Below are 15,933 nucleotides of genomic sequence, written 5' to 3' on the forward strand. Positions count from 1 at the left end.
CATATATCATATATAATTAGATACATACTTGGTTTCTCAAGATATGGTCTTGCTCTAGCACAGACTGAACTGGAATTCACTATGGAGTCTCAGGCTGGCCTCGAACTCATGGCAGTCCTCCTACCTCCGCCTCCAAGTGCTGGGACTAAAGGTATGCACCACCAGTCCTGGCTAAAAATATTTTTATTTATTTGCAAGAAGTGAAAGAGAAACCGGGCGCACCAGGGCCTCTAGCCTCTGTAAACAAGCTCCAACTCCAGACATATGCACCACTTTGTGCACCTGGCTTTACATGAGTTAGGGAATTGAGCCCAGGTCAGTATGCTTTGGCAGGCCAGCGCCTTAACTGCTGAGCTACCTCTCTGTCCCCCATCAGCCGGCATCTTGATGAGTCAGGGCCTTTGTGAGCTTTCAGCTTCCAAGTTCTCTGCTCTTTTTTTAATTGACAACTTCCATAACTATAAACAATATCCCATGGTAATTCCCTCATTCCCCCCACTTTCCCCTTTGAAACTCCACTCTCCATCATATCCCCTCCCCCTCTCAATCAAAAAATATGTAGCCCAGGCTGGCCTCAAACTCCTGATCCTCCTGCCTCCACCTCTTCAGCAATTTCCTACCAACTTGCGCCACAACTGGCCAAAAGCTTATTTTTTTTTAATATTTTATTTCTTTATTTATTAGAGAGAAGAGGCAGAGAGAGAAAATGGGCACACCAGGGCCTCCAGCCACTGCAAATGAACTCCAGACACATGCACCCCCTGTGCATCTGGATTGCAGGGGTCCTGATGAATTGAACCAGGTCCTTAGGCTTTGCAGGCAAAAGCCTTAACTGCTAAGCCATTTCCCCAGCCCGCAAAGCTTATGTTAAACTGCACTTAACATGTAAGTCACTACCGAGGTAGAATATCCATAAGTACAGAACTAGTGTTTTAGACACACTTAGGGCAAACATCAAAGCATCAAATAGAAAGTTCCCGACTGCAGCAAGGCAGCACCTGCCATGTGAAGTTTGCCCCAAGTTCTTGTGCTTGGGCCCAGTATAGTGGTTGCTTGCTGTGGAGGCGCCGAGAATCCAGTCCAGGGCTTTGCACGTGCTGAGCAAGGGTTGTACCACTAAACTACACGCCAACCTTGGATTCCAGTTTTGACCACACCATCTTCCTGAAAGACTGCATTATGGACTTTTATAATTCCTGAATGAAGGTATTTTAGGAATATTTCAAATAAAAATGGTATATTTGCAGAGCTGTCAGTGCTTTAAGATGTATATAAACTTACAGAACATGGTGGTGCACTCCTGAAATCCCAGCACTGGAAAGGCTGAGGTAGGGTCACCACGAGCTCTAGCCAGCCTGGGCTAACGGCATCACTGCCTCAAGAAATATGCAAGCAAGCCGGGGCAGTGACGCACGCCTTTAATCCCAGCTCTCGGGAGGCAGAGGTAGGAGGATCGCTGTGAGTTCAAGGCCACCCTGAGAACATAGTGAGTTCCAGGTTGGCCTGGGTTAGAGTGAGAGCCTACCTCAAAAAAGAAATTCCTAAATAAGTGAAATAATTTTTCCAAAAATAACTTTTAGCCTGGGTGTGGTGGTACACGCCTTTAATCCCAGCACTCGGGAGGCAGAGATAGGAGGATCATTATGAGTTTAAGGCCACCCTGAGAACATAATGAATTCCAGGTTGGCCTGAGTTAAGAATGAGAGCCTACCTCAAAAAAAAAAAAATAAATAAATAAATGAAATAATTTTTCCAAAAATAACTTTTAGGCTGGGTATGGTGGCACATGCCTTTAATCACAGCACTTGGGAGGCAGAGGCAGGTGAATCACTGAGTTTGAAGCCAACCTGAGACTACATATATATAGTGAATTCTAGGTCAGCCTGGGCTAGAGAAAGACCCTACCTCAAAGAAACATAAAAAATGAGTAAGTTTTAATCCTGAAAACTGTTTTGAATAGGGTGTGTGTTTGTCAGCCTAAAATAGGTATGGTGGCTTTAATCCCAGCACCCAGAATGTGGAGGTAGAAGGATCACATTGATTTTGAGATGAGCCTGGGCTAGAGTGGTGAGTTCCAGGTCAGCTTAGGCTAGAGTGAGACCTTGCTCAATAAGTAGTATGTTGTCAGTTTAGAAACATCATTCTATGGGCTGGAGAGATGGCTTAGCAGTAATTAAGGCATTTGCCTGTGAAATGTAAAGACCTAGGTTTTATTCTTTCCTCCAGGACCCACGTAAGCCAGAAGCACATGGTGGCACAGGTGTGTGGAGTTTCTTAACAGTGGCTACAGTCCCTGGTGTGCCCATCCCCCCTCCCTTCTCTCTGTCTCTAATAAATAAATTTTAAAATATTTATAAAAAGCCAGGTATGGAGGTGCACATGTCTAATCCAGCACTCAAGAGTCAGAGGTTGGAGGATTGCCATGAGTTCGAGGCCATGCTGAGACTACATAGTGAATTCCAGGTCTTCCTGAGCTACAGTGAAACCCTACCTCAAAAAAAAAAAAAAAAAAATATGAGCATGGGCTATATAGCTCAGTGGTAGAATGCTTGCCTACTATGTGTGAGGTCCCGTGTTTGAGCCCTAGCACCCCAATAATGACAAGTGCAGTGTACTTTTGATGTATTTTGAAGATAACAGTCTTTTTTTTTTTTTTGCAGGATTCACATTTATTGGTTCAAATGCAGTGCCTAACATTTGCTAACCATGCATTGCACATGAATCGATCTCATTTGCACAGGTAGTCAGCTCACAGGACAGGGCGCACCTCTTGGCAGCAGGCACGTGCGGGAGGGAGCCGAGGGCCGCAGAGCCCGCCAGCCGTCGCTTGGTCGTGCAGGGCTGACGGCGCCAGGCTGGCTTGGCCGGCCCTTTGGGAACAAGGGCTCAGGGGCATACTATTCACTCGATCCCCACGCAGGGCTGTGGGTGGGAGAGGAATGGGGCAGTGGCCCAGGGTGGGCTCATGATGCCTGTGCCATCAGAGCCCCCAAAAGTAATGTTTGTGTGAGGTGGTGTTCCCTATGCTGTGAGGACACTTGTAACCCCAGGCCAGCACTCTTTGCAAGCAAGCTCCTTTAAGCTTTGTGGGTTGTTTTTTGGGGGTTAGGGGGTGTTTTTTTCTGTTTGTTTTTTGGGGGGGTGTTGAGGTAGGGTCTTGCTGTAGCCCAGGCTGACCTGAAATTCATTATGTATTTTAAGGGTGGCCTCAAACTCTCAGCAGTCCTCCTACCACTGCCCCCTGAGCATTGGGATCAAAGGTGTATACCACCGTGCATGCCAGGCTTTGTTGTTGTTCTTGAGTTTTCAAGATAAGGTTTCACTGTAGCCCAAAGTCCATGTAAAAACCCAAAACATGTGGCAGGCTTTTGCCCCCAGTGCAGCTACAGCTAGAAGTGAGGTAGACACAAGAGTGTCCTAGACACCTGGGGAATGAGACCCTGCCTCAACATAAAGTGGAAAGCCAGACCTGACCCCAGAGTTGTCCTTTGACCTCCACGTAAGAGCTATGACACATGTGCTCACATGAACATGCACACATATGCACAATAATTTTTTTAAAAGTTTCGGGGCCTGTAGAGATGGCTTAACACTTAAGCCACTTGCTGGCAAAACCAAAGGACCCAGATTCAATTCTGCAGTACCCATGTGAAGCGGGATGCACAAGGTGGCAGATAAATCTGGAGTTCATTTATAGCGACTAGAGGCCCTGGCATGCCCATTCTCTGTTTCTGCCTCTCTCTCTCTCTCTCTCAAATAACTAAGATAACTAAATTTAGAAAGCTGGGTGTGGTGCACAACTTTCAGCGCAGCACTCAGGAGGCAGAGGCAGGAGGGTCACTGAAGAGTTCTAAGCCACCCTGAGACTACACGGTGAATTTCAGATTGTCCTGGGCTAGAGCGAGACCTTACCTCAAAAAAAAAGAAAACAAAGTTCACGAAGTCAGGTGTGGTAGCTGCACACCTCTAATCCCAGCACTCTAGGCTGAAGCAGAAAGATCTTTAGTTAAAGGGAGATGGCTAAAGCAGTAAGGATTTATTTTGAAATTGTTTTCTGAACCATTATACAGCCTTGTTCCACTTTTTTTAAGGTTTTTATTTATTTAACTTTTTTTTTAATATTTTTATTTGTTTATTTGATAGAAAAAAGAGGGGGAGAGAGAGAATGGGCATGCCAAGGCCTCCAGCCACTGCAAATGAACTCCAAACACATGCGCCCCCTTGTGCATCTGGCTTATGTGGGTCCTGGGGAGTTGAACCTGGGTCCTTTGGCTTTGCAGGCAAACGCCTTAACTGCTAAGCCATCCTTCCAGCCCTTGTTTCATTTTTTTTTATAAAATATGATAATTACAAGAAATTCTCTCAAAATTAATGTTTTTATTTAATTACACATGTGTATATGTGTACATGTGCAGATGCACCAAGGCTCCTGCTGCTGCAAACAAACTCCAGTCACATTGACCACGTTTATATCTATCTATATATCTATATGCCTCAACAAACCAAAAAGGAGAAGGGGCACCCAGGGCCTCTAGCCACTACAATGGTCTCCAAGCGTACGTGTCACTCTGCATGTGGCTTACATGGGTGGTGGGGAATCGAATGTACGCCTTAAGCTTTGCCAACAAGTGCCTGCTAAGCCATCTCTTTAGCCCTTCATTTATTTATTTATTTATTTATTTATTTATTTATTTATTTATTTATATTGCTGCTGTTATTATTATTATTAGAGTCTCACTCTAGCTCAGACTGACCTGGAATTCACTATGTAGTCCCATGGTGATCCTCCTATCTCTGCCTCTGGAGAACCGGGATTAAAGGCATGTACCACCACACCCAGCTCCCATTATTGTACTTTTATTGACAATTTTGATAAATGTATTTTGGTCATGACCCTTTCTATTACCTTCTCTTGTCTTCCCCATTTCCCTTCCACAGAACCCCTTCTTCCCAAGTAGACTCTCTTCCTTAATGACTGTGGTACTTGAAATGTACAGTGTCCCCATGGCCTCCTGTGTTTGTAATTAAGCCTTAGGCTCATTTCCATCTGCCTGGTGGAGCCTCTGGGAGGTGGAGCCTTGTGGGAAGAGGCCTGTCACTGGTGGTGGGCTTGAGCTTTACAAGTCCAGCCCTCCCAGATGGTCAGCTTGCTTGCCCTTGAAGCTACCTCCCAGCTGACAGGACAAGAGGCGACGTCTAGTCTCTGCTGTGCCATTTTCCCTGCCATGACGAAGCTTCCCCTGGACTGTGAGCTGAAATGAACCCTTTTCCCCCACAAGCTGCTTCTGGTCAAGTGTGTGCTCCTGACAGGCAACAAGAAGGTGACTGCATGACCTTTGTTTCCCCCGCACTGCCCGTGACAGGGTGTTGGGGGAGCAGTGTTGTACAGGGCCTGCGCAGCGCGGCGGCGTTTTCTGTGGTGCTGGAGCTCTAACTGCAGTCCTCTTGCTTGAGCAGGAAATGAGCTCTCCCAGCGCTGTTTGCCCAGCCCCCAAAGTGTGTTAATGGAAAGTTACAAATTACTTAAAATTTACACTGACTTAAAATACGAAGTTCTTGAAAATTATTTATTTATGTATTTGAAAGAGAAAGAAGGAGGCAGAGAGAAAAAGAGAATAGGCACACCAGGGCCTCCAGCCACTGCAAACAAACTCCAGATGCATGTGCCACCTTGTGCATCTGGCTTATGTGGGTCCTGGGGAATTGGGGTCCTTAGGCTTCCTAGGCAAATGCCTTATCTGCTAAACCATTACCCAGCTCTACAAAGATTTTCTTAAAAGCTGGGTGTAGTGGTAAAGGAGGGCAGGAGAAAACTATGTTTGTTTGTTTGTTTGTTTGTTTTGAGGTAGGATCTCACTCTAGCCCAGGCTGACCTGGAATTCACAGGGTGATTCGAGGCCACCCTGAGAACACAGAGTGAATTCTAGGTCAGCCTGAGTTAGAGCAAGACTCTGCCTTGAAAAACAAAAACAACAAAGAAGAATGGAGCATTTAGGAGGCAGAGGTAGGAAGATCACTGTGAGTTCAAGGCTACCCTGAGACTTCATAGCGAATTCCAGGTCATCCTGGGCTAGAGTGAGATCCTACCTCGAAAAAACAATAAAATAAAGCCAGGCGTTGTGGTGCACTCCTTTAATCCCAGCATTCAGGAAGCAGAGGTAGGAGGATCGCCATGAGGTACAGGCCCACCCAGAGACTAGTGAATTCCAGGTCAGCCTGGGCTACACTGAGACCCTACCTTGAAAAACCAAAATAATAATAATATTTATAAGAAGAAAGAGGGAGGGAAGGAAGGAAAGAAAGAAAGGGAAAAATGAAAAGATAGGTTTATAAGCACACTATCTAGTTAAGTGAAATCCCAGGAGCTTAGATTTCACATTTTTATCAGCCACATGTGGTGTAGCATGAACCTCCTAAGCTAAAAATAGAAGTGTATTTGTTCTGCTACTCATAAGCAGTTGAAAGTGCCACACCACTGCAGTGCCTAAAGATTCCTCTCAACGCCTCTGAGGATGAGAGTTAGGTGTGGTGTATTAGATTCAAATGCTCACTCGCGTGAATGACAAATTGACCACATAAAAAATAGACAAGGAGCCGGGCGTGGTGGCGCACGCCTTTAATCCCAGCACTCGGGGGGCAGAGGTAGGAGGATTGCCGTGAGTTCGAGGCCACCCTGAGACTCCATAGTGAATTCCAGGTCAGCCTAGGCTAGAGTGAGACCCTATCTCGAAAAACAAACAAACAAAAAAAAAAAAAAAATAGACAAGGGGCTGGAGGGATGGCTTAGCAGTTAAGGCAGAGGATCCTGGTTTGATTCTCCAGGACCCACGTAAGCCAGATGCACAAGGCGGCACATGCATCTGGAGTTCATTTGCAGGGGCTGGAGGCCCTGGCGCACCCATTCTCTCTGTCTCTCAAATAAATAATATATCTAAAATAAACAGACAAGTTGGCATACTGGTAGCATCTTTAAAATTAAATAAACTTTAGAGCCAAGAATGTGGCTCAGTGCATGGAGGGCCTGCCTAGCACGCATGAGGCCCCAGGCCTGATTCCCAGCACCACATCAGTTGTTCCTGGTGCTGCACAGCTGTGATCTTGGCACTCCGGAGGTGCAGGCAAGAGGATCAGAAGTTCCAGGTTACGTTTAGCTATGAGTCCAACCTGAGCTACATGAGGCCCTGTCTCAAACCTCCAAAAAATAAAGCAAGCTGGGCATGGTGGCACACTCTTTGCACTTGGGAGGAGGCAGAGGTAGGAGGATAACTGTAAGTTTGAGGTCACCCTGAGACTGTCTAGTGAATTCCAGGTCAGCATGGGCTAGAATGAGAGACTGTACTTGGAAAAATCAAAAAATAAATAAAATAAAATACAACTGGGCTGCAGAGATGGTTTAGTGATTAAGGCATTTGCTTGCAAAGCTGAACGACCCAGGTTTGATTCCCCAGGACCCACATAAGCCAGATGCACAAGGTGGCACATGTGTCTAGAGTTCATTTGCAGTGGTTAGAGGCCCTGCCATGTCCATTCTCTGTTTATCTGTCTCTTCTTTCTTTTCTTCCTTCTGTTCGTCCTTCCTTCCTTCATTCTCTCTCAAATAAATAAGCAAAAATGATTTTTTAAGGTATGATCACAGGGCTGAGAGATGGCTTTGTAGGTTAAAGTGCTTGGGTTGCCAGCCTGAGGACCTGAGTTAGGCAGCCTGCACCCGGGTAGAAACTGGGCATAGTGCCATGTGTCTGTCATCCCAGTGCTGGGGAGGCCAAGACAGGCAGATTCCTGAGCCCTTGGCCAATCAGTCAAGTCTAACTGGTGGGCTCCAGGTTCATTAACCTTGTCCCCAAAAGATGTGGACTGCATACCTAAAAATGACACCAGAGGTTGTCCTCTGGCCTCCACACACACATCCCTGTGCACACACAACTAAAAAAAATGTATAGTCACGTTTAATGATTTTCAGCCAGTAACAGTTCTTCCCCACTTCCTAAAGGTCGTTTCCTAATGAACTGATGATGGTGACGTGGGCGCATGTTACTGACATCTAGTGGTCAAAGGCAGGAGTGCTGCTGAGTGGCCTACAGAGGAGCTGGAGAGGAAATTCAGTGGCAGCGCACAACCCCCCTGAAGAGCAAATAAATAAATGAGTAACATAAGATACATAAAAAATATAGGGCTGGAGAGATGGCTTAGCGGTTAAGCGCTTGCCTGTGAAGCCTAAGGACCCCAGTTCGAGGCTGGATTCCCCAGGACCTACATTAGCCAGATGCATAGAGGGCACACGCGTCTGTAGTTCGTTTGCAGTGGCTGGAGGCCCTGATGCGCCCGTTCTCTCTCTCTCTCTGCCTCTCTCTCTCTCTGTTGCTCTCAAATAAGTAAATAAAAATAAATGAAAAATAAATAAATATATATTATAATGCACGATACAGTCCCCTCTGCAACAAGCAATTAGTATTTAGTCTGAAGTGTTAAAATGTCAACTTTGAGAAACCCTACATTCAATGAACACATTTTTAGGGCTGGGGATGTAGCTCAGTTAGTGGTTGTCTAGAATGCATGAGGCCCTGGGCTCCATTTCCAGCCCCTCACGGAACTAGGCATGGCTGTGCATGCCTGTAATTCCAGAGGAGGAAGCAGGAGCACATCCTCACCTATAGAGCAGAGTTGGAGGCCAGCGTGGGGTACAGAGACTCTGTTTCTATTTTTTTGTTTATTTTTATTTCTTTATTTGAAAGCAACAGAGAGAGAGAGAATGGGCACAACAGGGCTTCCAGCCACTGCAAATGAACTCCAGATGCGTGCGCCCCCTTGTACATCTGGCTGATGTGGGTCCTGGGGAAGTAGGCCTCGAACCAGGGTCTTTAGGCTTCACAGGCAAGCGCTTAACCGCTAAGCCATCTCTCCAGCCCTCTCTCTATATATATATATTTTAATGATCTGGGAAAATAGCTGAGTAGTTAAAGGTGGTTGCTTGCAAACCCTGTTGGCCTGAGTTCAATTCTCAAGCCATCCACCTAAGCAGGACACAAAATGTTGCACAAGCATCTGCTGTTTGCAGCAGCAAGAGGACCTGGTTCGTGCGCATACACACACACTCATAAATAAAAATCTAAAAAAAAAATTTGGTTACTATAAGCTACGAAATCAACCGTCCAGGAAAGATGCAACAGCAGGTGCAGTAGTGGCACGTGAGTTATGGGAGCAATCAGCTGCTCTCTGATTGGATATGAAGTCTGCTCAGTGCGGCGTAATTTGTGCCTGAGAACCAATCAGAAACCTATGGCTTGGAAGGTCATAGATGCTGGAGGGAAGCTTCCACCATTCTTTGGTTAAATGGAAACATGGTCATCAAAAAGCCTTCTAAGGGGGCAGGAGAGATGGCTTAGCAGTTAAGGCACCTACCTGCAAAGCCAAAGGACTAGGTTCGATTCCTCAGTACCCACTTAAGCCAATTGCACACGGTGGTGCATGCATCGGGAGCTCATTTGCAGTGGCTGGAGGCCCTGGCACACCCATTCTCTCTTTTTAAGTAAATAAGTATTTTTAAAAAGCCTTCTAAGGGTGGGTTAATCCCCTTGGATGAATGCTGTTCTCACTTATAGTTAGAGAATCTTCTTTTGGTGAGCACGGGAATGACAAGAAGAGAGAGGAAGAGGGTTAGCCCTGGAGGAATCATCACTATCCCACCCACTAGGGCTCAGGGGACATTGCAAAGGCAGCTTCTGAAAGAGTGAGTGTGCTCTCACTGCTAGCCAGAGAACTGTCTCTATGGAGACGGGAGTCGACACTGAGGAGCCTGAAAACTCATCAAGGTAGAAAGAGGAGGTTGTCCAGAGCTTTCTCCCACGACTTCCAAGACTCAGGAAACCATGCGGGAGAGGGGTGGGGGGAATTGAAGAGCCACAGAAGTGCTTTGGAGCACTGCCCTGAAATAAAGTGAGTGGTGCATGCGTGGCCTGCAGTGCTTACTGACAGCCCCACAGACCTGCGCTGCTCTGAGCCCATCAACGTTTAGAAAAGGAGCACGGAGGAGGATAAATGGAGCTAGACAGAGTAGAGGAAAGACTTCCTCTAAAGACAAGCAAGGGTCCTCCGGATGAGGGCATAAATAAATAATGAACTGGGCGTGGTGGCACACGCCTTTTAGCCCAGCACTTGGGAGGCAGAGGTAAGAGGATTGCCATGAGTTTCAGGCCACCCTGAGACTACATAGTGAATTCCAGGTTAACCTGGGCTAAAGTGAAACCCTACCTCAAAAAAAAAAAAAAAAATGGAGGCTGGAGAGATGGCTTAGCCATTAAGGCATTTGCCTGCCAAGCCTAAGGACCCAGGTTTGATTCCCCAGTACCCATATACCCCAGATGCCATCACAAGGTGGTACATATTCTGGAGGTTGGTTGCAATGGTCAGAGATCCTGGTGTGTCCATTCTCTCTCCTCTCTTTCAAATAATTAAATAAATAAATAACATGTGGCTGGGATTGGTGGTTCACACCTTTAATTCTAGCACATGGGAGGCAGAGACAGGAAAATGACTGTGAGTTTCAGGCCAGCCTGGGACTTCAGAGTTCCAGATCAGCCTGGGCTACAGTGAAACCCTGCCTCAGGGGAAAAAAAAAAAAAAATATATATATATATATATATATATATATATATATAATATATATATATATATATACACATACATATATATATGTACACATACATATATCCACATATATATATGCATATACATATATATGTGTGTATATATATATTTATAAACTGTTTCTGGGGGCTAGGGAGATTGCTCAGGGGATAAAGCGCTCACCATGGTACCCGCATTCAGTTTCTAGACCATATAAAAGCCAGAAGTTGTGCCACTCTTCCGTAGTCCCAGCACACCGCATGGGAAGCCAAGACAGGAGAATTTTCTGGAGGCTTGTACAGCCGCTAGCGAGACGAATGGAGTGTCAAGTAGCAAGAGACCGGCTCAAGTGAGATCGAGGGCCAGGATGAACTCATCTGATTGCCACATGCGTGCCATGGCGTATGCATGCGCCCACTGTCACACACGTGAGTGTGCACACGAGCGTTAACGTACCAAAAGAAATACTGTTTCCTATAATGTCAACCATTCTCATAAATGTGATTTAGATTAGGATTAATTTGAGAGCCTGAGACTGAAGGCAAGTAAAGGTGGAGGCTTTTAAAAACCGTCCATGATCCCAAGAGCTCACAAGCCCCATGAAGCTTTAGAAATCTGTCACGAGTGGGACTAAAGGAGTCATCCTGGGTATCAAAGGCTTGGACTATTAGAGTCTCCACGCTTGGTGAAGGTTTGTGGAATAAATGGACTGTAGGTTACCCACTGTAAACAAATACAAAAGGTAAAATATCAACCAATGAGCAAAAACAAGATAGGCTGCCATGCACAGGTGGTTTTGGAAACACAACACACAAAGAATATGGACTAATCAGAACGGAGGGTGGCCAGGGCTTGGAAACGGCCATGGGGTGCGGGGGTGGGTGCTTAATTTCTGTGGACAGAGTGTAGCGTCTAGCTGAGCAGAGAGGGGTGGGGCAGTGTGAGGGCGCCGAGGAGGGTCCAGGATCAGCACATGCCGCCTTTCTTCTTGTGTGGCTGAGGTGGGATCCGGGCCTTGTGCTCTACCACGAAGCTGCTTCTAGTTCTCCTTTCAGGCTTTTAGTCTTTTTTTGTTTTGTTTTTCAAGGTAAGGTCTCCCTCTAACCCAGGCTGACCTGGAATTCACTCTGTAGTCTCAGGGTGGCCTCGAATTCAGTGATCCTCCTCCTTCTGCCTCCAGAGTGCTAGGATTAAAGGCGTATGTCACCTCATCCAATTTAGGCCATATATATATATATATATATACATATATATATATATATATATATATATGTATATATATATATATACACACACACACATAAATACATATATATATACACATAAATACACACACACACACACATATATATATATGTATATATATATATACACACACACATAAATACATATATATATACACATAAATACACATAAATACCCCCGAGGTAGGGTCTCACTTTATTCCAGGCTGACCTGGAATTCAAAATGTAGTCTCAGGGTGGCCTTGAACTCATGGCGATCCTCCTACCCAAGTGCTGGGATTAAAGGTGCGTGCCACCATGCCTGGCTAGGCAAAATTTTTTATTTTATTTTATTTATTTATTTATTTATTTATTTATTTATTTTTGAGAAGAGGCAGAGAGAGAAAGATTGAGAATGGGCACACCAGGGCCTTCAATGACTGCAAACAAACTCCAGGCTCATGCATCCTCCTTGTGCATCTGGCTTACATGGGTCCTGAGGAATTGAACCTGGGTCTTTGACTTTGCAAACGCCTTAACCACTAAGCCATCTCTCCAGCCTGTAGGCAAAATTTTTTAGAGAATGTTTCAGGTATCCCAAGCTGTCCTCAAACTTGTTATGTCGATGAAAATGACCTTGAATTTCTGATCGTGTGCCTTCATCTCCTGATTGATTACAGGGATTACAGGTGTGTGTCACCACACTAGATTTACGAAGTACTTGGCATGGAACCAAGGCCTCATGTAACACTTTATCATGTGAACGACATCCTCAGTCCCCAAAGATCCATCCATTCTCAAGAAGAAACTGAATGACAAACAGAAATTCAGCTGCAGAATACAGGCCAAGCTAGAACCGAGAAAAAGGGTGTCAGGCCAGGAGAAGGAGCAAGTCCAGACCTCTAGGGAGTTAACGCTCTACAGGTCATAGACTGGGGTCAGAGTTGGAGTTAGGACTTCATATCCTCTCTGCCTGGAGCCAGAGCTGGAGTCAGAGTGAGGCTAGGCCCATACTCCTGGGAGCGAGTGAAATCACCCGAATTAGGAACTAAAGACCCAGCATCTGTAAATGTAATAATGATTTTTCTCTGGATTCTTACTGATGGTACCAGCCCAGGTTCCACACAGGAAGCAGAAACCACTGGAAGGACATTAAGCATAAAGTGAATTATAAAGATTCAAGTGCTTAGAAATCCTTTGAAAGGGACAGATGAGAAGATTCTAAGCTGGACCTTCAGGAACCGTTCCTAGAACAATGCAGACCTGACTCAGCAGGGAGGAGCCTCAGAGGCCGCCACTTATGGTGAGTAATTCAAGACCACAATACCATACACGATTCCAGGGTTCAGGGAGCAACTTGACGTTGGTTGCCACAGCAACTACACCCAACCCCCAGGAATCTGGGGAAAGAGAGCTGAAGGAGTTGCTGAGAAAAACAAAATCTTCTATTTGCAAGGCCTCAGCAGCTCATTGGCTGAAATAATTCTTACCCAGAACTACAATGCAGCCAGTGTGAATCTATTTTTAATTTTAATATATTTTTTATTCATTTATTAGAGAGAGAGAAAGGCAGATACAGAGAGAAAGAGAAAGAAGGTGAGAGAGATAAAATGGGCACACCAGGGCCTCCAGCCACTGCAAACCAACTCCAGATGCGTATACTACCTTGGGCATCTGCCTTCATGGGTCCTGGGGAATGAAAGCTGGGACCTTTGGCTTTGCAGGCAAGTGCCTTAACCACTAAGCCATCCAGCCCCCTAATTTGTAAAATTTATTTATTTGTTTTGAGAGAGAGAGGTGGCGGGGTGTTGGGAGAATGGGCATGCCAGGGCCTTCAGCCGCCATGAATGCACCTCAGACGCGTCTGCCCCCTTGTGCACATGTGCGACATTGTGTGTTTGCATCACTGCGTCTGGCTATGTGGGACCTGGAGATTTGAGCATGAGTTCTTAGGCTTCACAGGCAAGTGTCTTAACAACTAAGCCATCTCTCCAGCCCTAATTTGTAATTTTAAATATTTTTACTTTTATTTATTTGTTTGTTTTGACACAGAGAGAAAAAGAGAGAATGGGCACGCCAGGGCCTCCAGCCACTGCAAACGAATTCCAGATGCGTGCACCCTCTGGTGTATCTGGCTAACATGGGTCCTAGGGAATTGAACCTGGGTCCTTTGGCTTTGCAGATAAACACCTTAAATGCTAAGCCATCTCTCCAGCCTAATTTGTAATTTTAAAAATATTAATTAAATAATCATTTGCAAGCTGAGACAGAGAGAGCCACTGCAGATGAACTCCAGATGTATGCACCACTTTGTACATCTGGCTTTATGTGGGTACTGGGGAATTGAACCTGGGTTGTTAGGCTTTGCAGGAAAGTGCTTTAACCACTGAACCATCTCTTTAGCACCAGAGTGTGGATTTTAACTCTCTATTCCTCCAATCCAGAAAGGTATCCTGGAGGATAATGCACCTTGAGTGATCTAGTTCACATTACCAACTAGAATGATATGCTAATTTGATATATAAATATAAATAAATAAATATATATATGTGTGTATATATATATTTGTGTGTGTAAGGTTTGGGGGTGACTGAGACCATGGAGACCACTCTGAGGCAAAGATGGAAGCTTTAATTTGGGGAAAACATGAGCTGCCAGGACTGACTCTCAAGAGCGGGGCACAGCCCACCTGAGATTCCAGTTAGTGGGCTTTGCAGGGCTCTTCAGTTGGGGGAAGGTGAGGAAGGGAAAAGAACTTCTTTGTTCTTTACATCAGCCATTTCCAATAGCTAGGGTGTGAAACCAGAACAGTGAGCAGGCCACTTAGGAGATAAGGGGGCAGGAAACCTAGACCTGGGGCAAGGAAGGGATGATGGCTGGACAGTTTCTTGAGGAATGTAGACAACCTACTTCCTTATGTCTCTGTCATCCTTCTGCTGTCCTTGGGACTCCATTTTGGGAGTCTGTCTGACCTGATAGTGTGTATACGTATGTGTTATGAACCCGCATGTATATGCACTTGTGGTACCCCATATGCTCACCTGTGGCCTGGGGGTGAGGTGGGGGGTGGGGAAGGGTGGGGAAAGGTGAGGGGGGAGTCACTTGCTTGCTGGAGTGGAGCATCAGGTGTCTTCCTACTGTTCCATGGATTTTTGGATCTGCAGGACTGGGGCTATGGATATGCTTGGCCATATCCAGCTGGTTTATTTTATTTTATTTGTTTATTTATTTATTTATTTATTTATTTTTTATTGTAATTTTGAGATAGGTTCTTGCACTAGCCCAGGCTGACCTGGAATTCACTCTGTATAGTCTCAGGCTGGCAATCCTTCTACCTGTGCCTCCCGAGTGCTGGGATTAAAGGTCTGCACCACTATGCTCAGTTTTTCTTTTCTTTTCTTTTTTTTTTTTTTTCCAAAATTGTTTTATTAACAACTTCCATGAGAATAAAAAATATCCTATGGTAATGCCTTCCTTCCCCCCACTTTCCCCTTTGAAACTGCATTCTCCATCATATCCCCTCCCCCACTCAATCAGTCTCTCTTTTATTTTTTTGCCATGATCTATCCTCCTATTATGATGGTCCTGTGTAGGTAGTGTCAGGCCCTGTGAGGTCATTGATAGAGAGGCCAGTTTGTGTCTGGGGGGAGCATGTTGTAAGGAGTCCTACCTTTCCTTTGGCTCTTATATTCTTTCCGCCACCTCTTCCACAATGGACCCTGAGCCTTGGAAGGTGTGATAGAGATATTGTAATACTGAGCACCCATGTCACTTCTTTCCAGCACCATGATGCTTTCTGAGTCACCCCAAGGTCACTGCCATCTGCAAAGAGAAGATTCTCTACCAAAAGTGAGAGTAGCATTAATATAAGGGTATGAACATTAAGAGAAGTGTTTCCTAGAAGCACAGTATATACATTTATCCAGACAGCAGTAGATGTTACGCCCCTAGGGCTCATGACTACCCCTGTTTTAAGTTTTCAGTATCAGGGATGTATTCCCTCCCATGGAGCAGGCCTCCAGTCCAATTAGAGGGCCGTTGGTTTCCACCATGACAGATGTGCCACTATTGTACCTTTTGGCTCATT

Source organism: Jaculus jaculus, chromosome 5 (genome assembly GCF_020740685.1).
Source record: "Jaculus jaculus isolate mJacJac1 chromosome 5, mJacJac1.mat.Y.cur, whole genome shotgun sequence".
Taxonomy (NCBI): domain Eukaryota; kingdom Metazoa; phylum Chordata; class Mammalia; order Rodentia; family Dipodidae; genus Jaculus; species Jaculus jaculus.